Below are 26,960 nucleotides of genomic sequence, written 5' to 3' on the forward strand. Positions count from 1 at the left end.
GGGAGGGGCCCGTACAGGGCAGGGCTCACGTAGGACCAAGGGCACCTCCCGTCTTTGGAGGACTTGTCACACCACATTTATAGGACCTCAGCCAGGCGAATGAAAGTCAGCATCCGCAGTGGGACGCGGCCGCCACCCACCCAGTAAGGTGCAGTGGAATGGCAGGTCCCCTGTGGCCTCCTCAAGCCCACCCCCCACAGCCGAGTGGTGAGGAAAACATCAGTCACACGCACGCTGAGGGACATTCTGCACGATCCCTGGTCAGCACTCCTCAGAACTGTCAAGGTCGTCCCAGACAAGGACGAGACTGACAGAGTGAACAGCAGCAGGAGGAACCTAGGCAAGACAACGAGGCACCATGTGGGGTCCTGATGGGACCCTGGAACAGAGAGAGGATGCGGAGAAGGGGACCCCGAGGAAGTACACACTAAGTCCCTACTTGGGTTCATAACAACAGACCCATGCTGGCTTCTCACTGTGGCCCACGAACCACGCTGCCCTAAGACCAGGGATGGATCTGTGAGCGCAGCATACGGGAACTCTCTGCAGTAGCTTGGCAACTTTTCTGTAAATCAAAAACAACCCTAAATTTTTTTTTAATTTACTTTGTTTGAAATACACAAAGGTCCTCTGTCTAGAAATAATGACTCGGGAATACAAACTAAAACAAAAATAATGGTAAACACACAGCAATGCCGGAGGCTCGTTATTCAGGATTTAATGCGTTTCTGAATATTCCTGCCAAGTGGTTTATCAATCCCATTTGAGGCCTCAAGCCCAGCCCATTGCATTTCTTTGTGACTCTACATGATTAAGGTTTTTTTCCCTCGCTGATCCTTGTTTCCTGCTCTGGGGGCCACAAGTGACAAAGAAAAAACCTCCCTTGTCAACAGTCCATCCACTCTTTGGTGGATGGACGATCTTCAACTCAAGTACTTCCTTGCCTTTGCTGAGCTCTGAACTTGCCCCCACCAACAGCGTGTGTCGGTGTGTCCCTGGTGGTCCATGACGATCACCCTCTCCAAGGAGGGCACCTGGCATCCTTCAGGGAGGAGGTGACAGGTTAGAGTGCCTGCTTGATGTCCCTGCAGCATCACAGGCATCTGAGCAGATGCTCAGGTCCCTGCTACTGCACCCGTCCCGGGACTTCCTTCGCCTTCCCTGGGGGTCCAGAGCACGCAGAGCGATCGACCCATTGTTCCCCGAGGGCCAAGACTGTCTGGGGCTTCCAGAACACAGGCTCGGGCAGCCTCCCGTGCTAAGTGACCCCATCTGCAGGGAGGGGGAGGGAATCTGGGTTCCCAACAGACCTCATCTCCTCCCCTTCCCGGTCTAACACAGCATCGACGTGCTTGGCTACCTGTAAATGGTGATGACAGCTTCCGGGGAAAAAGGCAAGATGGGGACCACCAGGAGAAAGGATCTGAAGCCTCTGGAGCAGCCGGGTTACATGTACAAGAGAGAAAATGGAGCAAAGACCCCAAGCGGGGAGCAAATAAAGGGAGGGGGGTCGCGAGCGCTGCCTCGTTCTCCCAAATGGGTTTTCGTTCCTCGACTTCCCAAATGAACAGCTTTAACCTGGAAAGTTAAACCATGCCTGTGAGGTTCATCCTAACTGTGAAATTAACACTACTCAGAAAACTAAAATCTAAATTTGGCCCCAACAACAGGTCTTAATATAATTCAGCTTCTACCTGCTACGTTTCTGTTGTAGAGTTTCTACCCAGTTCGTGACGGAGTTGGTCTTCAACTGAAACTGAATTTGCACAGCCTTCTGCGTAGTTTGGACGACATAGCTCCTAACGCTATTGAAACAGCTTCTCGAAGGTGATTTTCTTTCCTCCAAACTACTGTGTACACGCATACTTTGAGCTTAAGTAAGATAAAGATATAAACAATTTTACAAGATAAAGCAATTAGTAAGCAATAAAGGTGATTTGATTTATATAGATAATATGAGACTGTTTAAAATCTATTATAAGCTGAAAAAACTCTGTTCTTTATTTAGATAAAACAGGAATTAACTCTCCCACTCAAGAGGAAAACGAAATTGATAAAGGAGACATGCATAAGGGAGCCGTGTAATCGCCACACTGAGTCCCCACAAAGGACAATTATGATTTGAGTAGAAGAAATAAATGAGACGCACCGGCTGTGGGCCTATTTTAAATGTCTAAATGTCGCCTCTTTTTGCAGAGCCTTAGCTTATCAAAGTCCCCTTAGAGATGTAAGCTCCGGTACTATCACCTCTCTTAAAATTATGCTCTCTTATAATTATGCTCACGAATCCCACAAAAATGAGGGAATGGTAAGCATTTATAAAGTGAGAAATCTTCATGGTGTATTTTTCAAATCTCAGCTGTAACTGCCAGCATTCCGTACTACATAAAACTGTTTACAAAATCTCTTAAGTCAAAACTGTTAAACACAATGTATGTGAAGCATCTAAATTATTACACAAATGTAGAGAAATCTAGAAGGAGGGACAAAAGACAAGGGGACAGTCACTGATCAGTCATCAAGGCCACACCAGACCTCCTCCTGGGGCACTCTGCATCACCCATTTACAGATGCTACACCTGGGCTGCAGAATGACATGGTGCCTCCCCCAAAACTCGCATCTACCAGGAACCTCAGAACGTTCTAGTATTTGGAAATAAGGTTTTTTTGCAGATGTCACTGGCTAAATTAGGATGAGATCATTCCAGAACAGAGTGGGCCCTAATCAAGCGACTTTATCCTTCTAAGAAGGGACCAAGGGATAATGCTACAGGGCGACGTTAGTGAAATCCAGAGAGATATCTACAAAGCAAGAACCCAGGGACTGTGGGCCCCCACCAGAAACTGGGAAGAGGCAGGGAACAGATCCTGCCCCACGGCCTCCAGAAGGAAGCAACCTTGCCCACACCTTGATTTCAGACTCCTGGCCTCCAGGACAGTGACAGGACAGATCTTGCCTGCTCTAAGCCCCCAAATGTGTGTTATGGCAGCCCTAGGAAACAGGTACAGATGGTAACAACCACCACAATTTTAATGAACATGCCCCTGGTCACAGGATAAGGACCCAGCATATCTCAACTGCTATCTACGCAATTATCAATACAGACATGAACACGTTCCAGGGTAACCGCGAGATTACCCTGGAACAAAGACAACGTGGGGTCTTTCAGGGAAGGGAGTTTGAGTTTAGGGTTCTGCATTCCAAACCCTTACTAAACATGTGTTCACTGCAGGACCAAAATATTTCAGGGTTTGACTGGGGCACCACAGAAGGTTATAAACAAGTTAATACCAAACACACAGAGAGAAGGAAGAAGAGAGATATGGATGTCTTTGGAGTAGAAATGAGGCACACACTCAGATGATAAGGAGATTCACGACAAGGTATGTATTATACTGAATCCCATGAAATTTCCAATAGTTCACTATTGACTATTTTTGAACTACAAAAATAGATATGTCATATGCTTTAAGCCAAGGGTCAGGAACTATGGCCTGTGGGCCAAATCTGGCCCCCTGTCTATTTGTATAAATAAAGTTTTATTGGAACATAGCCACACCCACTCCTTTGCATGCTCCAGTGGCTGCTTTTGTGCTACAACACCACAACCAAGTAGTCAGACCATGTAGCCTTCAAAACCTAAATACTTGCCATTCGACCCTTTTTAAGAAAACCTTGTCAACCCTCCGTGTAAACCGAGTGTTTACATCCAGTAACCTGCAATGACAGCAGAGGACCAGGATTTCAGGAGCAGGCCAGAGCAGCGTAGTGCGTTCCCTGGGAGGTCAGGCTGGAGCTGGGACTCGAGAAGGAGCTGGATTCTGAGCCGGAAGGTACCAGGATTCTTCAAGCAAGGAAAACAGATAATAATGGCTATGCTGGCCCTCGGTCCCCACATGCCAGGGGCCCCCCCAGTCACTGAGACAACCCAAAATGCCCCCCCCCCACCGCCTTGCTTCTAGGCACTGTCTCTGCTGAGACTCCTCAGGGCAGTGGAACAAGAATGAGAAAAGTATGGGAAGGTTTTCAGAGAGGCTGAAATTCCTTGCACAGCAGACTGAGAAACATAGTATCTTTTCCCCATGAGCATGAATCCATAGCGGGGTGAGACAACGGTATGACAGAGGCACTGTTTCTCGAAGAGTAAGTTCTAGAGATGTGAAATAAGTGAATCCGGAGCCAAAACTGTACTGTTTGGAGGATCTGTTCTTGTGGCCCTTTATAAGGCCACATTATGGAAAAATAATCACTCTAAAGATTGCAATAATTGTAATTTTAAAAATTATGGGGAGCTCCGGAGAATTGGGAACCCCTTTGAGGTTATTAATAACTAGGAAAGTCATCAAAAGGAGCATTTCTTTTCTCATTAGAAGCCACACATTTCATCCAAAATACAACCTGCTATAAAACTTGTATTGTACGCTGAGTTGCAAAGTTTTTGGCACCAAATGCTTCCCAAGCTCATGTAAATACTGAAAGGATGGGGAAATGCTTGCCTGAGCCGGGAGGGTCCTCCTCTTCCCCACGCACATCAATTAACTAAAAGCACACGAAACACTAGGATAATAAACATTTAAGTTCGGGCGAAGCTAGAATGCCAAGTGGGATGTGGGTGTATAAATCAAGAGGTAAACAGATATTTTTGTGTGTTTATGTATCCGAGATTAAGTATATCTCAGAACCCATTTAGGAGGGCTGTCCCAGGATAATACAGTTTACTGATTTTCTCAAAACTTATTCCTAACATATACAGGTGTCTTTAATTATGCAAACCAGCTGTCCATTACCCAGTAAAGACGTCAGCTTGCGTACCAGGAACGTCTAGCCTAGAGACTCCTGATTTGCTAATGGAAATACTGTCAGCCTTTGGTCAAGCTCCAGAGGCAATGTCTTCCCAGAGAGCCATCGGTGATGGAAGGTCTGGAAGCCCTGGGGCAGCCCGACTTTAAGCTGCAAGTTGTCACCCAGTCCCACCAGGTCCCTCCTCGCTGGTGGTCGTCAACGCTCAGCAATCCGGTGGCCAGGATTCTAGTGCAATTTCAGCACAAGATCAAGTTTCCAGCCACAGGGTCTGCTTCACCCCTGCTGAGCTGTATGACTTAGGTGACCCCCGAATAACGTACAAAAACCGATCAGAGAAGGCCGTGACTGCAACGAGGCAAGGCATCCATCTCGAACGCTCTCTGCCGGCATTAGAAAACATAATGGAGTTCTTAACTGCTCACACTTGTCCCCTTGCTGGCAGGAGCAGCTGTCACAGAACCAACTGAAAAAGGATGTCAAGGCCATCATTCAAGGGATGGGGTAGGCGGGGTTCTGAGGGACTCAGGCCGCCCTCCACGTGGGTATCAGAACAAAGAGAGGATTGATCATGGGGAGGGAATCAGGAGCCCTGAGTCCACTCAGCTACCGGCTCCAAGCCTCCTGGGCTGGACGGAGGGAGCATTTTCCACTTCTGAGAGCTGTGGGAGGCCGTGTAGTGGGCCCCCCTGGCAGGTACGGAGGCCGTGGTGGAAGGACGCATGGGGCCAGCGATGCACACTCCTCAGGGCACGAGCCCTCTTTCAACCCCTTCAAGGCTCCCATAGGAGGAAGCCATCCAGAAGCAGAAGGCCAGCAAGCCCAGGATGCTGCTCATACAGCTGAACCTCCCAAGCCTGAAAAAGCTCCAGAAAGGATCTACAGGGGAAAGCAGAAGATACCTAGCACAAACAGACAAGAAATCGACCGACCGTGGGTTTCTTTGTTTGTTTTACTTTTTCCTAACATCAAGAGAGATTTGCTTTTTTGCAAAGTCAAGCAATAATTCCCAGCCCTGTTTTTATTTTTGGCAAATTCCTTTTTCTTCCCACCTCCCTCCAACGGTTCTGTGGGCATTCCTGTGCAGGTGGCCTACCAGTGGAGCTGATCCAAGTGCATCCTGCTGCAACGTGCTTTTTGGGTAGAAGAAGACATTAACCCACACCTGGGCTTGTCAAGAGAATTTCTATTCACAACACGGACACTTGCCAACACTACAGGATGCTCACGATGGAGCAAGAAATCCACGCGCATTCAGGCTGGCATCGTGTCAGGTCACCTACCAGGCAGGAACTGCTCTTTCCGACTTGAAGAGAGGCGACCACAGAGACTAAGACATTCCTCAAATTCTCACAGAACTGAGCTCCAAATCCGGCCTCTCCAATCCCAAATCTACTCTGGTAACCTGTACATTCATGTTGCCTCCTAAGCATATTGAAAAGATCTACAGGGCTTTGATAGTTAAGGATATCCTGCAACCAATCTTCATCATGGCGTTAAAAAAAAAACCATTTTTAATGAAAAAAAGAGAGCACTCATTTTGTAATTTGCAAGTCTGCAGTACCCATGTGATGTCTTCCAAATCCTGTCGTTCTAGAAGTGGCATCAAGTCTGATTGACCTTAGCGAGTGATTACACATTTATTTTGTTGGTTCCTAGACTCTGAACATGAGGAATGATGTGGCAGACGGTACTTTTCCACAGATGGCCTCCACACACTATCCTCTCCCACATGTTTTTCCACACCATGCCTTGGCACTGGCCCAGCCCTACACACTCAATTTCTCCTACCCAGGAATCTGGGCAAAGCCCGGGGGCCACTGTGACCAACAGAATACAGTGCCAGTGCTGGGCACGGCCTTAGATGGCCTGGAAGCTTGTGTTTCCTGCCTCTTGAAGGCCATGTCTTCATCTAAGAGGAGGGAGGCCACACGGAGGGACCCTCTGGTGCCAGACGTGTGACGGAACCCATCTTGAACATCCAGCCCTGGAAGCCTCTGAGGAGGAGGGCCCCAGCCATGCAACAGCCACGGCATGAGGGACCCAAGGAGAACCACCCGGCTGAGCCCGGCTCCCCCGGAAGACTGAGGAGGAGAGTAACAGATGAATGTCCTTGACCACTAAGGTATGGGATAACATTTCGCACAGCCATAGATCACGGAAACAAAGGCAACCATGGCATTTACAGATGCATGGGTCTGAACGGATTTTTTGTTGATAACTACAGTACAGGACTATAAATGTATTTTCTCTTCCTTACAACTTTCTTAGCAACATTTTCTTCCCCCTAGCTTACTTCCTTGTAAGAATATGGCGTATAATGCATACAACACACAAAATGCGTTAAACAAGCATCCATGTTATTGGCAAAGCTTCTGGTCAACAGTAGGCCATTACTGTTGAGTCAAGTTCGGAGACTCAGAAATGATATGCAGATTTCAGCTGTGGGATCACTACCCTGAAGCCTTGTTCAAAGGCTTATTATATTTACCTTTAAGAGGAGAGTAAGGGTACGCGGGCCCTAGAAATAAGAACTACATTATCTGTCTATACTCCCAGGTACTAAAACAATTTCACCTGGAAGCCAGGCACCTACAGATTTCAGGATGACCCAGATCAAGAGGTCTAGAGATCTAGGGCTCTGTGCTCAGGCAGTTCTCACCATATGATGATTGTACCTGCAAGTCTTCGTTCTTCCGGAAATCCCGAGAAAGAAGCAGAAGGGCGGCCTGAGTTTTGAGCCTGTCGGAGTCCAGTCTCCAGAAGGCTCTGGCCCATCCAAATCTTCTCTCAGTTCTAAAAGCGCAAAGCAGCTGTCAGCTAAGGAACCACCTAAGGACGGCGGCCAGGCCTTGGGTGAGAAGAGCGCCTGCCTCCAGGTGCCAGCCCTGCTCTGGCGGCTTCCACCCCACGTGACTCAGACGAAAGTGCCCACAGCCTTCTCGCGGGCAGCCGGGCCTGTCAGCACCTCTCTGAGAGGTCAGGATGCCCCTTGGCGGCCTTCGAGGCAGCCTGCCTCTGCCTGGCAGCTGAGAGCTCCCCCCTCCCCTCCCCTGCCTGTTCCTCCCACCAGCTTCAGGGTATAGGGCTGTGGCCTTCCTTTCATGCTAAGCTACTGAACCGAAATTACCACTAATAAACTTCAATTAAAACAAAATAAAACATGCAAGCTCTTTATGCCAGGAATATCTCAGACAGTGACCCGCAGGCCTCTGCCAGCATCATTAAGCCATCTATTGAACTGGAGCCAGACTTTTTTTTTTTTTTTTTAAATTATAAACTAGTAACGTGCTTTCAAACACTGCCCGCCGCCTCCTATTTCAACCTTTATCAAATGCCACGGGTGTATTTGAAAGCAACTACGAAGTTAGCCTCCAATTATCATTCACTCGGTTTAAAGCTCTTCAGCAAGAAGGGGAAGTGAGGATGGAGAGAGAGTTCTTTCCTGCGGCTGGAGGTATTGCTAAGACCTCCTTCTGCTCCTTCGGTCCCCAGATTCTCGCTGCTCTTGGTCCCCCTTGGCTCATCTGGAACTGGGGGCTTCAGAGTAGTTTTCTGGAACTCAAGCACCATGAGACCCGGAGGGTGTCAAGTTCAAACAGACTCAGTAGAGTGTGGACTTGGCCAGCGGCCTTTGGAACCCTAGAGAGACAGTAGCTGCAGCATCTCCCAAGGTGGGATACAGCCCAGCCCAGGGGGCGGCGCCGCTCAAGGGCTCTGGGGCTAGGAAGTGCGCATGCGCAGCAGGGAGCGGCTGGGGCGCGGATGTTCCGCAGGAGCCCCTGGGCTGCAGCCTTGTTCCAGCACCAACTCTCCCGTCCACATCCCGGGCCTCTTCCATTTCAGGAAAGGCTGATTTTCTCTGCCTGAATGCAAAGTGCATTAAACACCGGGAAAGGCAGTCCTGCGGTGCGGGTGAATCGTGAGACTTTGTCCCGGAAACCATCGGGAAACGCACCGCACGTTTGCCGCCCTGCGAGAGGCTGGCTGGTCAAACAGGAGTCTCGGCATCCAGGTGACCATGAACTTCTCAAAGATCATGAAAACAAGTCCATGAACACCTGGAGCCTTACTTAGCTCAAAGCTTCCTATTTTCTGCTAATAGAGAAGAACATCAGAAGACCCCAGCCCACCGCCCACCCCGCATCCGCTGCCGGTGCTCCGACAGGGCAGCTGGGCGTCCTGGGCAGAGGGGACCTACGTGGGACCAGGCCGCCTGGGCATGCAGCTGCCAGGCCTCTAGGCTCCCGGAGTCCGGGGAAGTGAGGAAGCGGAGCCGGGCACGGGGACAAGAGCACTGCTCCAGCCAAGCCCGCGCCGGACTCTTGCACCTGCCATCTCGGCCGTCCTGGGGCGGGGTTCTAGACAATCCTGGGTGTCTGTTCAGTTCCTGAAAACGCGCACCAAGAGGGCAGAAATTCTGTCCTGTACACACCGTATTCCCAAGGCAGGGCCTGGGCTCTGACACTAAGGAAATTTCTGGTCAATGCTTTTTAGTTGACCAAATGCTACCTTTCATCCTTGGGCTCCTCTGCACTAGAGTAAAAATAAATAGCCCACATTGTAATTAGGGGCCCCTGCCCACACCCTTCTCTAAGAAGATAATAGGTCACCATCCCTCTATGAGGGTTTAGAAAAGGCCCTGCCTGGAGGCAAACACTGGACAGCTTCACTATCTTCCAAATTCTAGAATTCTATGGAAGGGTTCCATCAAACAAGAGGCCCTCAACCTTCAACAGACAGGATGTAATTCGACCAAATGCACTACCTTCCTTCGAATCAAACCAATCTCCATCTCCCATGTCAATTGGAATTAAGGTCACAGGAAAGAGGGGCTCTTGATTTAAGCTTGGAGCCTGCTGAAGAATCTCTATCCCTCCCTCTACCTCTTCCCCACCCTTCCTCCCGCTGTCCCCCACCAACACCTACACTCTCCCTCTTAATTAAAAAAAAAAAAAAAAACAGAAAAGGTTTGTCAGAATAAAACTATTAAAAATTGGCCCATCCTCTTGTAAACTACAGATTACAAGCGAACAACAATAAAAACAACAAAAGCTTAAGGAAAAACAGTCATCAGCGATCAAGGACAACAGTACGTTGCATATATATTTAATAATGAAGTGTTTCTCTAGACATGGGAAATGGAAATATAATTCTTTCAAAACAAATTGGGCATTGGGCTCTCGCATGATTGGGGGCAACATGAGTTGGGAGATCTTTTCAGGAGGGTAACTGTCGCTTTCCTTTTTTCCATAGATGAAAGACTATTGCAATAAGCAAGCTTTTCCTGCCCTAAAGGTTGTCCTTTGACCTGCTTTTCATGTAAACAAAACAGAAAGGGGGGGGAGCATCTCAGCTGCTGACCTTTATGCCCCTTCCAATAAAATAAAAATACCCCCATTAAGTTTTTAACTGTCCTCATCACCAAGAATCTGTCATCTTTCCAACAGCCTGAACTGTGGCCAATTTTATTCAGCACCCACTTCGCCCAGCTTCTGACCCCTTTGTTCACAGTGAGGGGTTATCCTTTTGTTTTCTCCAAAGAATGATGCATTGTTGGACCAAAGCAATCAATCCTCCTGCCAGATTCAGGTTGACAATGCAAAGATGTTGAGCAAGCTGGTTGTCTGAGCCCTTGACACTATGCTGTCCAAGATCCCATGACTAATTTTGGATCATTGGAAATCAGCCACCACAGGATACATTTGAACTTGCTAAAAATAGCCCAGCCACCCCCCCCCAAACATTTCAACATACTGTGGCAGCAACAGAAAAGTGCTTCTAGTTTCAAAGCTGGTTGACTCCCCTGGAATGCAGTAAAGGAATAGAATTTCAAGATATGAGATTTTTGAGATCATCCATAAGATATTTTAAATAGATATTTCATTTTAGAACTCACAGTTAAATAATTTAAAAAAGAAAGATAATTAATATAGAACTGAATGTCTTTGCTCTAAGTATAAGCAAACAATGTCGTATATTGTAGATCAATAGAAAATAATTGATACTATTTTCAGACTACTCCCTGGGCCTCCACTCCACTTAAATGTGGAGCATTTAATTAAGTAAATCCAATTAATCATCTGGAAGCCAATGTGAGAAAAGGAAACAGTTAACAACCTCCCAACTGCTCAGAAAGCAAAGCATTTCAAACATGTTACATTTCACACAATCCCTGCATACTCTAATTATGTCTTTATATGAATTCCTTTAGCTTTCTCCCAATCCTTAAAAGTCTAATGCCGAACTCTTTGATAGAAATACACCTACAAAATCTTTTCTTCCCACATGTAGGACGGACGCACGCACGACATGGACCTGGCTGGCACGGATGGCCCCCTTCTGTAAATATCCGACACAAGCTGTCACACATGGGTGACATCCATCTACCCATAAAATATAACATTATCTGGCAAAATGGCTAATAGGCAGAAACCAACAACAGCACCAAGAGCTAGGTTTAAAAAAGACACAGTAGCCCTTACCTAGAGAGGAACAAAGTAAACAGAAGCATTCCTACACACTTCGAAACCAGCAGCCTTCCCAAAGGTGCATTTGGTTTGTTTTCCTAAATTTACCCCTGCAGGCTTAACTGAACCAGGTGCTCAGTCAAAAGTGCAATTAAAGAAGAACCCCTGAAGACCGCTTGGCCCTGAGGGCCCTCCTATCTGTCCCCAGAGTGAGCCATCCACTATCTGCACTCTGTCCAGCCCTCTTGATAACCATGTTGCCAAGCCTGTAATCATGGTCCTATTCTTCCCGCTTATCGCTCCTTCCCACAATCCCAAGGCTGGAATTCTGAGCTCCATGGCCAGTTCTTTGGGGAAAGTATGCTTTTCATTGAAAAAAACTTAAAACCCCACTGAGAAGCACTTACTACTTAGTGGCCAAACCAACCCAGCAGCCAGGTCCATGCACGACCGTACAGTCACTACAGTCTTGATCACACACCAGCGGGGGGGCGAACTCGTAGCCATGACTTAGGGGCTCCATCAGTGCCCACTCAAGGGGCAGCCTGGCCAGTGTTCCAGCCTGTGGGGGCCGTTGTGGTCCCATGAAAACCGTACCACCGTGCTCCAGGGCTATTCTGTGAATCACAAGTGCACTGACAACCAGAAGGGTCGGGGCTTTTGCAAATGATTGTCGTCTTGGACACAGGAAGAGGACAGAAAAGGCCAGTGTAGACTTTATTAAATGGAAAAAAGACTAAATGAAACCAACATTCTCTGGGGCTGGGGGGGGTCTCCATTATTCAGGGCGATAGTTTCCTTTCTCGGCGCCTCCTTCATGTTGACCGCCAAACCAACCCACCGATGGAGCTGGGTGCTCCGAAACAGGAAGGTGACACTATGTAGCATCATGAAAGCCAGCTGGCACCATCCTGAGCTTCCCTAATCTACCATCCCAGGCTTAAGAAGTCTTAAGTCCCTTAAGAGAGAAAAGAGAAAAGTAATTGACCACCCAAATAAATAAATAAAGAAATAAAACACCTGGGATTTTCTGAAAGATTATCAAGAAACTCAAGGTCACAAAGATCAAATGAAAAATGTTTATCTGAACTTCTCTATCCCAAACTCACCCCAAAGCCTGCACTACTCCTCTCTAGCAACCAAAAGAAATACATAAAATACAATTCTAAATTGTGTTTGAGTCTGCAGGGTGTGATATTTTTTTTGTTATAATTTGCACTACCGGAAAAAAAAAAAAAAAGTCCTTTTAAATATTATGTAAATACTGGGAAATAGACCACTTCTTCCCAATTAAAAATCCATGGCACATGACTCGGTGTAGCCCCTTCCCCATTCCTGTCAAGTCTCTCCACTCCTTAGCCATGGTCCAAGTTCCAAGTATTGATTTCCTTGTGCCTACCTCAATAAACAATTAATTCATCAGTGGATACTCTTAAAAATTCTCTTCAAGGTATTTTAACTGACAGGGTATCTGACTACTATGAAGACTGGGCTTCCCCTCTACAGTCCTGTGGCTTGTATCCTTAGTGACTGAAGTCCAAGCATCTACCTTGACTCCATGCATTTCTGGAGAAGTGAACTTAGTGCACAGACTCTCAAGTCAGGAATGAGCCAGGTGGGGGACTTGAGGAAGGCCCTTTGGCTGCTATCACCCCTGGGGCATGTCCCATCAGATTCCCACTGTGAATCCTTCACAGGCTTTCCTAGGCACCAAGATAAACCTCAAGGAGATGGAAAGCCAGCAGGTGGGCCTGGAGAAATTGTTCAAAGTTAAATAACATTTGCGGGCGTAAGCTTTCAAGTGAATGGATCTTTGCAATTCCTACTTATCAGCTTGCAGTTTTCTGAATGATTTCTTTTCACAAGCTGGTGATAGGACCTCGGGATTCCATCCCTGCTGGCAGACGGAGAGTAAATTTGGCTTCAGGCCTAACTTTGGAGTCTGCTTGGAAGGCGCAGACAGCCAAGAATCACTGCCTGGGCCTGCACAGCTCTCTGCACAGGCTCCCCTCCCCCACCACCGGTCTCCACTGCCAGCCCCGCCTCCTGACCGCTGCACAATTTACATCCAAGGGGAGCATTTTTTACTTATAGCAAGTTGGAGGAAAACACGAATTTAAGACGTGCATTGTAAAAAAAAAAAAGGGGGGGGTGGGTAGAGTAGAAAGTACTTTAACTCGAAGTACCTGGGTTTGGGTTACCTGCTAAGCACCACCTTGGTGGTCTGACCAGTGGCCAAGGGAGTGGGAGGGATTCAAAGCCCCAAGGCTTCCGGTCCCTTCTATCCTGACTGTGACCCCAGGAAAGAGGGGTTCCTGCTGTCTTGGAGCAAATGCTTCTCCCTCTCTACAGTTATCTGATAAGCAGAAGCAAGTTTTCCCCAGCTCGAGAGCACCATGAGAAGTGGAGCAAATGATGGGACGTAACTTAACAACCTTCCTGGGACACTCATAACTGACCTCGATGAGATCCGATCTCTGCAAGCCAATACGGAACCCTGCAGGAACCAGATTCTGGGGGAAGAGAACACGTCTGTCGTGGTCAGCGGACATCGACAGTAACTCTGAAACCCCTCAGCCAAGAGTCAGGTAGTGGAGATGCCTGACAGCACCAGACCCAGGGCAAAACCCGGTAAAGCGCTTTCATGTTCATGTGGGGGAGGGCACAGAAAAGGAAGGGAAGGGAAAGAGAGTGAGCTGGGTCCTCTTAGAAACCATAGGGTCGATCAGAGGGCGTTATGAGCTCAGCTCCGCTCCAAACTTTCTGGGGAAGGAGAAACATAATAATTAAAAGCCTGCTGGATTAGCAGAGAAATTGGAAAAGCCATAGAAGGACATTTGAGGAGCAGCTCTGTTGGAACCGGGAGGAAACCAGAGTTCAACACTCTCCTTCCCACACTGAGCATCTGGGCACCGGACCCCCGCTCTGAAAACATGGCCTTTCTTTTATACATACAGCCCAGAAATCTCAAACTTAAATAATGGAACTGCCTATCTTTGCCTCCTAGATCAGACTTTAAAGGCATTCTCCTTCGCTGACAGGTTAGCAAAGATCCCCCAGTTTGAAATCTCAGAGCACTGACAGGATGTAAGGTAAGGAGGAGTCAGCAGATAGAAGGGACTGCAGAGCCCCAGGCTGTAGAGTGAACATTCCAGGTTTTTCCCTGTGCTCCCAGCTGCCTGAGTAAAGTTAGGATCCTATAGATTTTAGTGTCCAAAATCAATATTTGATGTTACCATTTGGATGCTTTCCAGAAAAAGAAATGTTTTAGGAAAAAAAGTAAAAAAAGCATCCAAAGCAAAGGTCTAATACACTTTCCCCATTGAGGGCAATGTCTTCACGCCATTCTCTGTATAACACTCCGTGTTACTCTCATGATTTCCCCTCCCCCACCTACCAGATCCAACACAAATCAACAGTTACTCTAAGGGAGGTCTTAAAACAGGAGAACAGCACATCGTTTCTTCTCCCTCATGTTTCAAAACTAAATATCCTAGCAACATGGAAATTGCTCTAATCATGTACCCAGTCAATCTGTTGAAGAGAATGCTTAACTAGTTGTCCTTGAAATCCGGGGAATATTAGCTCATTGAAAATGACAGAAAACAACTGCTAAAAAGTACCCATCTAACAGTACATTAATGACCAATGAAAACCATCAAAAGTGACATCAAAAATAAAAATGTCTAAAAATAAAAATAAAAATGTCACCCACCCCTTTGCCCTCCAACCAGCATTAGGAAATACTAAAGCAATTGCAAAAATTATCCCTTGTCACTCACCAAGGGTGAGTCATAAATTAGGACTGGTAATAGAAAAACATAGTCATTTTATAAATATTACTCTTAATTTGTGTCTAAGATAGGCTGCCAGTTTGGGAGGAGGCAGATTCAGAATACCCCAATCAGAAATTACATCGGTACGAGGTCAAGAAAGCTCTTGCACTAGGATCCGAACCTTTCAACAATTTCAGCTTCAGCACGCAACTACAAGAATTGAAGAAATGAGACGTTGTTGGAAAATGCTTGCCCAAAAACATCACAGGGCTGGATAAAAATACTTTATTACTACACAGACAGAGGCATACGAGCCCTGGAGGCTGGTGAGTCCCAGCCAGCTCCCAAAAGCCATACGGGGTCTATCTGGACCTCGGACAGTCGATGCCAAACTAAACACTCCCACGTAAAGTCACCATGTGGACACCAACTGGTGTGGGGAGGGCAGGGTGCCCGAGAGAGAGCTGAGGACGCCCCACAGCAGGAGGCAGAGAGGATGTCGATGCACTCGGCAGATGGAAATCGGAATGAACAAAAAGGGAGAGCTCAAGACACACTTCCACCCAGAGACAACACTCAAAGAGCAAGGAAATTACAGACAATTCACATGGATCTCTACGCATCACCTAATTTCAGGTCCTGCTTTAACTGCTGGACTCATCAGAGCTGCACAGAAAGAGCTAAAAGTGATTCTATGACTCTTCTGCCAAAAGAGGAGAAAAACAACAACCACCACCACCACCCTCTCCTTTAAGTACTCAGGCCCTCCCTGTGCATTTAAAAACCTGTGTTCTGCCACTGGGTCTGGCTGTTGGACGTCACCCGCCTCACCCGCGGAAGTAAATGCCCTATGAAAAAAATGTACAAGGACACAGAAGCAGGCATCGTGAGATTTTCCCCGGTCACAGGAAAGCAGCGCTGTTTGACTAGCACAGCAATACACTGAGAGTTCAGACCCTGCAGCTCTGATGAGACCAGGAGATTCTGTGTTTTGAAAGATCCCCACCCCCCCCCCCACCCCGCCGACCGCCCAGAGCCTGCAACCTAACAAAACTGGCAGAAGGGAGTCTCGCAGGTGCACCAAACAGTGACCAGCTAGGCTGGCTGGTTAGTTTAATCGAGTGATTTCATTCTGCTCCGTGGCCTTATTTGCAAAACAACCTCACTTTGCTCAGTTTCATAAAAGATCACAGTTCCGAGTTCAGCCCCCAGGAAGCGAACCTGAGCACCCTACGGCCCCAGCACTCGCTTTTGTGAATATCACCGAAACCCGGAATATAATTTCCACTTCGCGGCGGGATCTGTTTGGGCTGCTGGCCATGCACGGCGCTCTCAGCGCAGAGATTATGTCCCAGATTCCTTTTATTTTTAAAACAACTTTACTGAGGTATAAGTTATATACCATAAAATTTACTCCTTGTAAGCATACAATCCAGTGATTTTTAGTAAAGGTACAGAATTGCAGGAGTCTCTCCACAATCCTGTTTGAGAACATTCCCATCATCCCAGAGAGACCTGCCTGTCCACTGTCAGTCCCTCCCAAATCCCCAGCCCCAGGCAACCACTAACCTGCATTCTGTCTTTACAGGCTTGCATTTTCTAGACTTTCCATTTGATAGGTAGTCTTCTGTGACTGGCTTCTTTCACTAAGCATACGTTCTGCAGCACAGATCAAGAATTCATTCATTTTCTTGCTGAATACTCGTCCGTTGTGGGACTGTATCGCATTCTGTTCATCCACTCATCTGTTTCAGCTTATTAAATCCATAAATTCCACTAAGTAACCAGGCTGATTGGCCTAAACTCAGAAATAAAATAAGAAAGGCTACCACAGTCTCTAAAATACTCTAGAATTTCTAAAATCTCGGTAAATGGGAGAAGCTCTGTCATGAAGATACAGCACGCTCCCTGGAATTTTTTTGTATGTGGTGCTATTTTCAGTGAGTAAACAACATCCTTGAATTTCCATGTTTTACATTTTAATATATGTCTTAAAGCACATAAAGTGTTTGGGGCGCCTGGGTGGCTCCATCGGTCAAGCATCTGACTCTTGGTTTAGGCTTCTGTCATGGATCTCGGAATTCTAAGATCAAGCCCCTGGTGGCGCTCCAATCTTGACACAGACTCGGCTTCTCTTCCTCTCCCTCCACCACTGCTTATGCACATGCTCTCTTTCTCTCTAATAAATAAATAAATCTTAAGGGAAAAAAAAAAATACATCAAGTGTTTTTATGCTAATTTCCAAGTCAAGCTGCCCAGCCCGGAGTGCACATCTGCCCCCGCCTGGGTCTGCCCAGTGCCCAAGGGAGCTCCCAAGCCCAGAGACCCATCCTGCACTTAGGCAGCTACAATGGGACAAGCCCTGACCCCACACACAGTAGGCAGCTAGTCCTGCTGGCTTAGTTTTATCACTCTGTGCAGATTGAAGAACTTGTCCCCTTGACCTGTCCTCTGGGCCCTAACTCAGTTCTGGAGGTGTGTTTCGTGTCATCATTGCTGAGGCTCTAACACCTTAACACTCTTGCAGAGAACGCCCACCACACTTCCTGTCTCCTCCTCCTCTTTTTCTTCTGGAGTATCTGTTTCTGTAAAGACCCAAAGACCCGACGCAGACGTGGGATTCAGACGCAGACCCAGCACCGAGGCTCAGCCATCTCCAAGTCCATCTGTACGTTGCACCTGCAGACTTGGTGCAGGGACCTCAACAGAACATCTACCAACATCCTGACTAGGCGAGCAGCTCTATAAAACCACGGACTTCTGGTCATCATTCCAAACCGAGTTGCCCTCCAAATTTCTTAAAGTCAAGTCCATAGCTATGGCCCCCAGGAACTTCCATGACAGACGTCTTAGAAACAAGCTCTTATTTAGTTCTTACTGCAGGTCAGTGGATATTAACAAAGGCTTAACTCCAGTGTCTGCTGAATAAAGGGAGTTTAATATCCAGAGTAATCGTTGTTGCTTTAGACCACCAGTTACAATGTTGTCAGCTTTAAATTCAAGAGAGTTGTACAGCAGATGGAAATCTCGGTCCTGGAACAGAAATCCTAGACCCCAGTGGTGATGCTAAAATCGACTGGGTTGTAGGATGGCCAACCATCACTGTGCCTGGCCTCCGAAGCCTTCCCTTGGCAGCACGCTAGGCGAACCAGGCAGCCGCATCCTTGGCAGCTGCGAACGGCTTTTGGGTGCCCTCTCCCAGACGAGCCATATCTCCAGTTTTGCGACAGAAAGGGCCATTCTTTGTGTGGAATTTTTTCTGGAGTCGGTTGGAACGCATTTCTTCCGGGAAGTTTAAGCCAAGCGCTGGCCGTGTGATGATTTTGCAAACGACTCAACAGAAACCGCTTAGCAGAATTCTTACTACTTTTTTTGACTCTGCTTTTCTTTGCATAGGCCCATCATAAATCGATGTCAAATGTTGGGTAAATCTAAACTGATGAAAGAGGCTCTGTTTCCTGTGAACAATTTGTCCTTGCTCAGTTCTGATTGTCACTTGCCTAGAACTTATTTAATTTCACATTTCAGCAAATACAGCATTATTTCTCCAGTAGAGCTGGCTTCTGATACCATCACTCTCCTGGCTATTTATCATACGTATCTGTAATTGAATTACCTATTGCAGTAATACGATCTACTCACAAATGTACATAAAAATGCAACATAAAATAAAACTGTTCCAACATATACTTCCTCATCATCTTACATGAGCCGCAGGATGGCCAATCCCAGAGATACAGCGACAAATAAGGAATGAAAGAAGGGAAGATAAGGGATTAGTGGGTTCATGGCCTTCCAGAAATAAAAGATATTCAGGCCCAGAACAACGTATTCTCTTCAGAATATAGTGTTTTTCAATATTCATCAGGAAACCAATTCAAACACATGTAGGGAAAAAAAGAGCAAAGAATGGAAGGATTTTGTTTTCTTCCAGAACAACAGTACCTTCCAGTATATTTCAAAACTCAGGAAAAGGAATAAAGTATGACCATCTTTGCTCTTGTCAGAAAACCATTCATCTTGGACAAGAAAAAAAAAAAAAAGGAGGAGGGGGAAGAGAAGGAAAAGAAAGAGAAAAAGAAGAAGGAAAAGAAAAAGGAAAAAGGAAAAAAAAACAGCAATTCCTTTGAAAACATTTCTGTTTCTTGAGCCCACTGTTGGGCTAATCATAGTATAAATGTCATAACCCAGGTGAAATGTAACTTGCCTTTGAAGTTGCCGGGCTTCCAAATACTCTGAAATTCAGAGGTAGATCTTAGTTCTGCAACCTTTAGATGGCATGGATTGTATTGTTACTAGCACGCTATAATAATTTGCTTACACACTATCTTCTCTTGGATCAAGTTTTCATTTTGGTAGGCTCATTGAGAGTGAAAAGTTTATCTATGCATATTCCAGTCCACTCTAACTTTTTTCTTCCTGTCTTGCTGTTAGAAATTGATTTTATATATCCAGCTAACAAATTCATCAAAGAAATAAGCGATGCATTTATCAAGCATACCAAAAGCTGCCTCTTCAGATTGCTTCTGAATGAGCTACTCGCATCACGTGTTGAATTTATCATTATGATGCTACCCATTTGTGCAGGGATCAGAGACAGCAGATTGCCCCCTATCTACAGCAGATCACTTCTACAAGGCAGCAAGCAGAGGGATAAAAACCGCTAATTCTCAACAAAACTTCTGCATCTCGATTTTAAAGGGTTGCCGGAAACATATGTGAAAATGTGTTGTCAACAACCATACACAAAGACAGTACAAACAACTCCAAGCACTTACATATATTCATCTTAGTACTTAAGAAAATAGTTTGCTTTCTCTGTGCAAATCTGCAAACAGATGCAGGTGGACAGAAATGTACAAGGTTGCACGCCACACACTTTGCACTTGGGTGTAACTCAATTTGTTAGACACTGTAATTAACATTTTAAAAATTATTTAACACTAAACATAAAAATTTGCCACCTTGGTGTTATAATTATACTGTAAGCAATTTGTTTGAGTAACTATAGCAACAATTTCAGGAGCATTTTTAAATACAACTTTGGTATAATTTTAGAATCAAGAATTATGGAGGATTTGCGGCGGGATGTAAGACTATTTTTCTCAAACACTATACCTATACCGCTAAAGAAATGGAGGCCTTGACTCAGACATATTATATACTAATTAATTGTTCTATCTTACAAACTACGTGATTTGCAAGGCAATCCTTCTCGCTGGGATCAGTTTCTTAACTTAGCTATTTCTAGAGTTCACGATTACTTGTTTATAAAATGGAATGCCTTTATACCTTTGGCCATTTAGCAAAGTTCTCTTTACCCCTCCCCCACTCTGCTGTCTTTTTATCAGAAGCAAAGCCTCCATTTCAGTGATTTTGTAACCAACAAGAAAGACATTTGGAATCACTCAAAATAATGATCAAGTTAATAAAGACTGGGCAGTGGTTCAGTTAAGCAGCTCTCTCTAACATCAGCAGCATTCAACACAGTCCCAGGGAGCTGGCGTGCAACAAAGAAAAGTTTTGTGGTTTTAACATTTGTCCCTGAATTAAGAGTGTTAAGTGCCTCTCAAGCAAAACTTCTCACTGCAAAGCCATGCATCGGTCTTCAGAACGTTTGTGCACCGTCTAAAGCTTAAGCAAAAGCTTACATCAATGTGCATATATTTCTTATGGCCCCAGAGCCAACAACTTTTAACAGCCACTGTACTGTTTCTGTTTCATTCCGTCCAGACATTGTGAAGAAATAATTGTAAAAGGAAGCGGCAGAGAAGAATGCAGGTTTATTTTTACCAGATTCTGCACATCTCAAAAACTTTTGGACAGAGACAAGCTTTACCACCCAGGAGACCAAAGTCTTTGCTCTCAGCAGGGCTCCTGCAGCTGTTCACCATTAAAACAACCAAATAAGTTAGTGCAATTCGCAAAAGGCATAAAACGATTAGCATCATCCATCTTCTCCCTATTAAGGCAAGTATGCATAAGCTAAAAGCATGTAAAAACAGGTACCAGTTCCTCATCCCTCAGGTGCAAGAGTGTGCAAATGACTAGGTGACCTTGCAACACAATAGATGAGCGTGATTTTGTGGCAAAGTTTTTACAAGAAAGAAACTCAAGGGAAAAGAAAATCTGTATTTCAACTGGCCCAAACCATTACATCTTGGGCTGCTTTCCCCCCCGCCAAACAAAACTAGAAAATGGTTGAAATAAGGAAAAAAAATCCATCTTTCATTTGGTATAAATACAGGCATAGACAAGAAGAGTTGTTTAAGTGATAACACAATTTAAGGTGCTATCTTCTTGAACTAAAATTGTGAACTGGTCACTCCAAGTAGTGCACGGTAAACGTCACCCATTCTTCATTAATAAAACTGGCACGATCAGCAATTAACTTAGCAATCCTAATTAGGTGTTAAAAAATCTTACCTAAGTAAAGACTGTTCTTGTCTTTCTGTGTCTACTGAGGAAAGACTAACAGTAAAATTAATAACATATCTGCTGTTTCCAAATTTGGCCATTACGACGGAGCTTGTCTGCATCAGCTGAGACCTATGATTGTACTTCTCAAAAACAAGGTGCAAAAACCATTTGTTACTCCTCGCATTTTAACTAAGGAGCTCCTAAGGAACAAAATCTTGTCAGCATTAATCCTAACTCACATTATTATTATTATTATTATTATTGCTGTTGTTATATTATTTTCTAGTAAATACTCACAAGGAGGAAGACAGAGGCACAGACAGGAAGAGTTTGCAGGGACACGTTTGTCTCTGTTAGGAACCTTTATCCAGATGACCTGTGTTTGGCCACCATCTTTCCAGTCCCTTCTCTTAGCAAGGCTGAAAGCTCCCCGTGGCTAACGGATCAGCTCCCCTCCCCTTCACCCGCTGTGAAATCATTGCAAGACCTGCCCGGTCCCGCTGTTTGCTGACTGGGACCCCCACCCACTCACCCAGAACCGAGTAACTGCTCTCAGCATCCTCTCTCCTGCTTCTAGCGCTCGCTCTCAGCGCCCCCTGCCGGCAATCCCCGGGCCGCCGCAGGCGCAGGAAAGTTAAATCCCAACTCTGAGCCGCTGCACCCAGGTACAAAGCAAGAAAAGGGCGAGGAGGTGAACGCGCTTCCCGCCAAAGCCCTAGGAATCCGGACCCGACTGCGAAGGCCCGGGCACTGGGCGCCGCGGGAAGCGAGTCCACTGCACTTCTCGGCGACAATTCCCCGCATATCGCAGCAAGACCGGTTTCCCTCCGGGGCCCAAATGTACCTCCGGCCCCGAAACCCTGATCCAGGGGATGCGAAACCGTGCAGCCGCGTTAGACGCCCGCAGAAAGCGACTCGCCGGGTTGCAACCCATCAGGCGTCGCTGAGCCCCAGCATCCCCAGCCTCATCCTCCCTCATTCACCAAAGCGTTTGGCGGAGTTGAGCCCAAGTCCCACTGCCTCCCGGTTTCTCACGCGCCCCGCCAAACCCTTGTAACTCGAACAGGAGAACCTGCCCAGCCGGCGGGGCTGCGACGCCCAAGCCCTCCGGACCCCGTGCATCGCTCCCGAGTGCGCTCCTGGACGCGCGCCGGGTGCGCACACAAAGCCCCATTGCGCACCTTCCCGAGGTGTTGGGTGGGGGTCCCGCCTCGTCCACTACCAGGTCGCCCACCGCGTCGCTTCCGCTCCTTACCTCGGCACGCTGCGACCCCGGCAAAGACAGGGTCACAAACTTCCAGCCCGTGCACTAGCTCAACTGTGGGTACCCCGCACGGACGGTAGTCCTAATCCTGTACACGCAGCCACTGGCTGTCCCCCGCCCAGCGCCTGCGGACTGACCCTACCTGAGACTGACACGACCCGCCCGCCGACCACTGCCGCCCCCCGGGTCTCGGCCAGCAACGCGGCACGGTCGGGGCTGAGGACGCGGCCACGCGGGGACCGGGCGGGGGTCTCTCACCAGGTGCGAGGCGCGCTCCTCATGCGCCTGGGGCCCCGGAGCACCTCGGAGGGTCCTCTTCAGTGCACCCGCGAGGGAAGTCGGGGCAGCGGCCGCCGCCGCCCCCTGCCACTTCCCCAGAGCCACCCGCCACTCGCCGCGCTCTCCGGGCTGGGGACGTCGGTGTGAGCGCCAGCCGCACGGTTCCCGGGAGCGCAGCTGGGCCGGGGGTGAGCAGGTTCGCGCCCAGCGGGGGCGACGGACGAGGAAAGCCAAAGTTGGGTGCCCCAGCCAGCTCCAAAAGGGAGCCACGGGTAGGAGAGGGGAGCCCCCGGGAAGGGCCAGGCCGCCCTCGGCCGAGGGCAGGCGGAGGGTGAGAGCCGCCACCCGGCACGGGCCGCGGCCGGCAGGGGGCTGCGGAGCCCACCCGCGGTGCGAGGACAGCGCGCGGGAGCCGGCGCAGCGAGAGCAGCCGCCGCCGGCGCCGCCTTCCCGGCGAGTAGAGCTGCGCGGGGAGCGCGGGCGGGGAGCGCCGGGAGGGAGCGCCGAGCCGCTTCGCCCCGCCCCTGCCCCGCCCCTGCCCCGCCTCCTCCGCCGCGCCTCCCATTCCCCTCCCAGCCCGGGTGAAACCCGAGCGCCCCACCCGGCGCCTGACCTCCCTGGGCCCCGCCCCCGACACTGTCCTTCCCGGGACGCGACCCCCCTCTTTCGCCCCGGCGGCCCCGGTTCCCCAGGACCCCCACTCCTTCTTTAGTGCGAGTGCGCCCGAGCGTTGACTTTCGGGGATTCCCTGTACCCGACCTCGCACAGACCTTTGTGGCTCCCCCGCCCCCCAATCCGGCCGCTCAGACGTGGCTGCTGGCGGGGGGGGGGGGGGAGAGGCGGCGGCGGGGGGGGGGAGGGCGCGGTATAAAGGGCCGGAGGCTGCGCGGGCTGAGACCCGAGACGTGGCGCGCCCACCCTGCCGGCCTCATCTCCAGGTACGTGCGCGTCCCCAGGCGGAACCCGGCCTTGTGGTGGGGGTGGGCAGGGGCCGCCGGGGCCTCCCGGACTCCGCGTTTGTGATTTTGTTCGTTTTGTGTGACATCCACAGGAGTGTTCTGAGCTGGAAACTTTAAAAGACCGGGAGAGTTGCTTCGGGTTCTTGGAGAAGCTATTTTAGGGTGCACCTCCCGGCTAGTTCGGCCAGATTTCAGTGGAAAGAAGTTAGAGAAATGAACAAATCCGACCAAGCCAGGGAGGCAAGTCAGGGGTCCCCACGTAGTCACGCTGAGCGCTGAGAAAGGAACCCTTGGACCGACAAAGTCAACTTGTCCAATTCTGGCCTAAATGTTACTTGTTGCACTTTCGCCGGATCTGACCGCCTTATGGAGCAAGTATTAAAGTGAAAAGTCATGATTGGAAAGCATAGTACCTTTCAAGACGCCTAGAGTTTCATACTTTGTTGCAAAGCTTCCCTTTGGAACCCTGAAGGGCTGCGCATGACCCTTTCCCTCTGGATGGGGGTGGGGAACGCTATCCCGGGCCTTTTTTTTTTTTTTTTTTTTTTTTTCTTTTCATCTCGGCCTCAGAGGGTGGCTTTCAAGTTTCCCTTGAATAAGGAAACGCATGAACACCCCCGCCGCCGTCCCCTCTTGCCGCAGTGACATAGGATACCCCTATGGCCCTCACTGACAAACCCGCTCCAGTGTCTGGTTCTTGGGATTTGTCACGCGGGGAAGGGCCCAGTGTGCCTAAACTGTGCCATGGAGCCCATCTATAAAACAAAAAGCGCTTTCCTGCCTGGAAGGTGGCATGGCTCACACAGCTCCAAGAGGAGGACAATAGAAATACAAAGTGATGCTGATTTGTCTTTACAGTCCTTATAGAATATTTCCAAATGAAGTAGTCTTATAATAAGAACTAAATAAAAGCAGTCCTGAAGGTTTGCATGGAAGGAAGCCCAGCCCCAAGCCTCCAGTTTCTCCCTCCCACCAGTGGCAGAGCTGCTGTGGGTACTCTAGCCCTCACTCGGATTTCCTGTAAGACATCCAGAGGAAATGTCAGTGTCCCAGGGCTTCTTTGTAGAAGCATTCTCCCCTGGGTTGTTCCAGGGGCCCTCAGCCTGGTGCAGGACAGCTGCCAGGATCCTAGAGCCTTAATGAAAAGCTTAACTTCTTTTCTTGCTTCTGTGCCCAGCGCGCAGGACACTAGCTCCTTCCTGACTTTCCCATTGATTCTTCTGCCTACGTGGCACAGCAGCCTAGGATCCCTCCTTGGGAGGAGGAGGCTGGCCAAGGTCTAGCCTGACTGCTCTGTTCTGGGGAACTGGGGGGAGGGGAGGAGTGGGGAGGGCACAACACTGCCTTATACTTGATCTTGCAGCCCTTGAGTGAGTGGACCTGTGGAGCCTACAGCCACCAGGAAAAAGAGGCAGAAATTAGGACCCGAATGTGTTTAGCTAATTCTTGTCATTGCCCCTCAACATTATAGTTAAAAGGCATGTACACTTAAAAAAAAAAAAAAAAAAACTTGGCATGTTGAGACTTAAGCAGTGGGAAGAAAGTAGACTTCTACACCATAACCCAGGAAGGATCATAGCATAATGTTTAATATGTAACTTTATGTTGGGGGGAGTCAGTTTTATAGGCAACTTACAAGCTATAAGGAAGCATTGTTAAAATATGTGTATTTCCTGATAATGAATTACAAATTAATAACAAGAATGAGAAGGGGGGAGGGAACCAAATAACAGAGAGTGCCTCCTTAGTTTAGAATGAAATGGACCCAAACTGAGGCTGTGATTTCACCTTGTGATCTGGGGAAACTGCCTTTATTTTTCTGAGCTGATCTTTTCATCTGGAACTGGACCAGCCTGCTGGCAAGTGTGTCTTCACTTAGCATGAAGGAGATAGGAGGTTAAGGTGAGACCCTTGCCGGGGCCCAGCACAGAAGGCTCTTTCCAAATAAAAGTGTTTCAAAGAATCCACAGATATTCTTTTTCCCAAAGGAAAAAAAAAAAAATTTCCCTCTAAAGTCATCCCTCGCAGGACTTCCTCCTGCATGGGGCTGCTTCTCATCACATTGTGAAACTAGAGGTGATAATTTCCAAACAAAACTGTTGAGTTCTCTTCTTTTCAAGATAAAATTATAGCTCTCCCTGAACGGTTTCTGATGAGCCAGGCACATAATGTAAACAAGACGAGAAACCTAGCCAAACACTCGGTGAAAATGATGAACCCTGGGGCGCTGATTCATGTGACTTGAAAAACGCCATCCATTTCCTGATTCACCTTAATTTCTACGTGGGGATAGGAGGGATCTCTTATGTCTCCGAGATAAGTGACCAGTTTGTCTCATCTTTCCCTTCCGCCCTTCCAACTGAATTCCAGCCACATCGCTCGTGACACGGCCTGTGCAGCGGAGCAAAGCCAGGAGGGGGCTGGACAGACCACCACAACCACCACCCAGAAGAGGTGCTGACGATGCTGTGGGTCAGGAGTGCCCCAGGGAACCCTGGGTGTTCGTGATCTTTAATGACTGGACGAGATTGTATTAACATCATGAAAAATCTCAGTCCGGGAAATCATGGCCTCTGGGCGTTTACGGGATACAAGAAATCCTTCACAGGATTTTCCTATAGATCAGGGGGGCGGGTACACCACAGTCGTCAACCACTGGTGTTCTTTTTCTCAGGTTTTCCTTTGTTTGGATCCATGGCCTTAAAGAATTAATAAAACTGCTAGATCAAAAACCCCATCCGTTTTCGTCTCTAGAGGGCCAAACAGGGGTAAAATGATGAGCCATTTTATGAAATCTGCCTGGGCTGCTTTTTGCTCTTGTATTTGAAGTATGGACAGATCCGTGAAGAGGGCTACAGACGATGCAAACTTAAGTTTGACCGATGAAGAATCACTAAGTGAGGACAGTTCAGGGAGCCTTCGGCCCAGACTCAAGTCTCTTGAGCTTTACCAGAAGCTCTTTGGGGTCCTTTTGCCCAAGAAAGGCTCACC

General features: G+C 47.9%; 1 protein-coding gene, 1 long non-coding RNA gene and 1 other non-coding gene across 4 annotated transcripts in view; 2 read left to right on the plus strand and 1 right to left on the minus strand.

Moving 5' to 3' along the window:
• SEMA5A (semaphorin 5A) overlaps positions 1–23,397 on the minus strand; it is a 444,506-nt gene extending 421,109 nt beyond the window's left edge. For both annotated transcript variants that reach the window (XR_009407368.1, XM_059416873.1), the window contains exon 1: positions 22,990–23,397. The gene's annotated coding sequence lies outside the window, so the exon portion shown is untranslated. The remainder of the gene's footprint in view (positions 1–22,989) is intronic.
• A 437-nt stretch (positions 23,398–23,834) lies between these two features.
• LOC132027718 (uncharacterized) lies at positions 23,835–26,704 on the plus strand. The gene is made up of 2 exons (XR_009407174.1): positions 23,835–23,948; positions 26,340–26,704. It is a non-coding gene; the product is annotated as an uncharacterized LOC132027718 (long non-coding RNA).
• On the plus strand, positions 26,172–26,241 carry LOC132029028 (small nucleolar RNA SNORD123). The gene has a single exon (XR_009407665.1). It is a non-coding gene; the product is annotated as a small nucleolar RNA SNORD123 (small nucleolar RNA).
• Positions 26,705–26,960: the final 256 nt, after the last annotated feature.

This window comes from Mustela nigripes, chromosome 12 (assembly GCF_022355385.1).
Source record: "Mustela nigripes isolate SB6536 chromosome 12, MUSNIG.SB6536, whole genome shotgun sequence".
Lineage (NCBI taxonomy): Eukaryota > Metazoa > Chordata > Mammalia > Carnivora > Mustelidae > Mustela > Mustela nigripes.